This window comes from Wyeomyia smithii, chromosome 2, assembly GCF_029784165.1.
Source record: "Wyeomyia smithii strain HCP4-BCI-WySm-NY-G18 chromosome 2, ASM2978416v1, whole genome shotgun sequence".
NCBI classification, from domain to species: domain Eukaryota; kingdom Metazoa; phylum Arthropoda; class Insecta; order Diptera; family Culicidae; genus Wyeomyia; species Wyeomyia smithii.
In genome coordinates this window covers 56895783-56898386 of record NC_073695.1, presented here as the reverse complement: position 1 = coordinate 56898386, position 2604 = coordinate 56895783, and positions in this window count along the sequence as shown.

Below are 2604 nucleotides of genomic sequence, written 5' to 3'. Positions count from 1 at the left end.
GAATAGGTACGTCTTTTATTACAAATAGCATTGGGGTCAGAAATCGTGAAACGGATCACTAAATATCGCGATGTCTAATTTTTCCAAATAAGTATTAAAAACTTCAAGAGTTTCACTCGGGAAGTTCATTTTCCAATTTTTATTGAATTTGAGTAAATTTACAAGTTGTTATTGTCATTTGAAATTTAGGTCAAAATTGTTTTTAAATAGACATAGCTTTGAAAATATTGCATCGAATTTGATGAAATTTTCACAGCAGATGCATCTTGAGTTGTAGTTTACGAAAATATTAAAAAAAAATATTTTTCAATAGTAACTATTTAAAACAATATGTTGAAAATCTATGTTCTGGGGCACTGAAAAATCTGAAAAAAATCACAAGTATTTTTGACAAAACTTCGAAACAGCCCTGAAAATTTCGCGGTGGTGATATTTTTTGATCAAAAGATATGGGCCTTCAAAGTTTGTGCCGCAACGCATTTTTCAAGCGAGAAATGCTCCTAAACCAAGTTTTCTTCAGTTCTCATACCAAAAAGTGCACCATAATGGCTAAAAGTAATAGCACGGGCGATCTTAACCCGCTGATGCGTTCTGTACGGTTGTCCCCTAACTAAATTTTGCATTATTTTTTTAGTAAAATGTGTAGGTAGGCTTGCGAGTTGTAAGGGGCATAAAATATACTGTCTTCATCATAAGTTGGGTAACAGACTAAGCATATTTTGTCTATTTTGCGACTAAAAATCATTTCTATTAAACTAATTTTACAAACCTTACAGAATTTTTGCATATAACTGAAACTGGGATTGTCAATAGTAGTACTGCTCACTCGCTTCTCGCTTGAAAATGCGCTTGGCACCAACTTTGAAGGCCCATATCTTTTGATCAAAAAATATCACCAGCGCGAAATTTTCAGGGCTGTTTCGAAATTTCGTCAAAAATACTTGTGTTTTTTTTCAGATTTTTCAGTGCCCCAGAACATAGATTTTCAACATTGTGTTTTAAATAGTTACTATTGAAAAAATATTTTTTCGCCAAAAAAAATATTTTCGTAAACTACAACTTAGGATGCATCTGCTGTGAAAATTTCATCAAATTCGATGCAATATTTTTAAAGGTATGTCTGTTGAAAAACAATTTTGACCTAAATTTCAAACGACAATAACAACTTGTAAACTTACTCAAATTCAATAAAAAATGGAAAATCAACTTCCCGAGTGAAACTCTTGAAGTTTATAATACTTATTTGAAAAAATTAGACATCGCGATTTTTAGTGATACGTTTCACGAATTCTGACCCATTGCCAATATCAGTGTATGTGTCGAATAGGAAAATTGTATATTAAAGTCTGAGGCAGGGTTTTTGCATGACGAGTATCATTCGAGAGAAAATTCAACTAGGACAGATTTTAACAAGAACTTTAATGCTATTATTGATAATACGATATTAAATAGTTTTTTTTGTAGCTTCTACTGGTGGGATTTGCGGTTTATTTTTCGGCGCAAGCGTCCTCACATTCATAGAATTAGTATATTCGCTTCTGAAACATTTGATAAAACTATTTATGCCGAAGAAAGATAGACCTAAAGCTGTGCGAAATAAAAACATTAAAAAGAAACATGTGAAAAATTTAAATAACAGAGTGAAGTTTGACGAAAACGTTACACTATGGCATTGAGAACTAATATACCAAATAGTATACGTGTTTATTTATAAATATACAATTCAGTCATTTGTTGCGGAGTGTAGTGTTTCAATACAGTCTGTGCAGCATCCCTTGTTGTTTTATTACCTTTAAAATATAGGTATGACTTTCCTGACCAAAACGAAAGCTAAACTTTTTGCATTAGGTTTTATTCATCAAAAGTTTTTCGGACTTCTGGCACTACAACGATCAAGGATAAATCAAAATTCATAGCAAAGCATATGCTATTTTCTGGTACCAAGACTTACCATGCTTTCTATTGTACCAGTTATACCTACAACATGTATCAGTTATGGCATGAACTAGTAACGACCTATGAAGTTAAAGTGGAGTATTGCCATAACTGGTAAAATCGAGCTTTTGCGATCATCATTAAGGCTGTATTACATTATTTGACCAAGTGTCCAAATTTGTCACTCTCCAATTTTTAAATGTGGCAAGCGCGGGCAAATAACAATCATGATGTCAAAAAAATTTGACCATTCTGGTCAAAAATTTGACCATTGGTCAAAGAGTGTAATACAGGCATAGACTTTTCTATCTGCGCTAGTATTATTGGTCGATTTCATGATTCGTTTCATGGCCATGGAAAAAAATCGCTGCTCCTTTCTACGTACTTTCACGCGCAAAGAAGAGGAGAGGGGAGAAACTCCTTCTCATACAAGTTATTTGCTGTAAAATTTTCATACGTATGTCGAATTCGGTTTAGCGGTCTAGCTACACTTAGACTACACTTGTATCCTGTAACTGCTTGCACTTTTTCTATCTCTGACGACACCCGAAAGAGACAGGGTGTAGTTAGAAAACACCAACAATAAAAACAAATGCTGTTAAACGCCGTACGAAAAAATGACAGCTGAGTGTAGTGTCGTTTGAGTGTCCGTTTTCGAGCTAAAAAGTG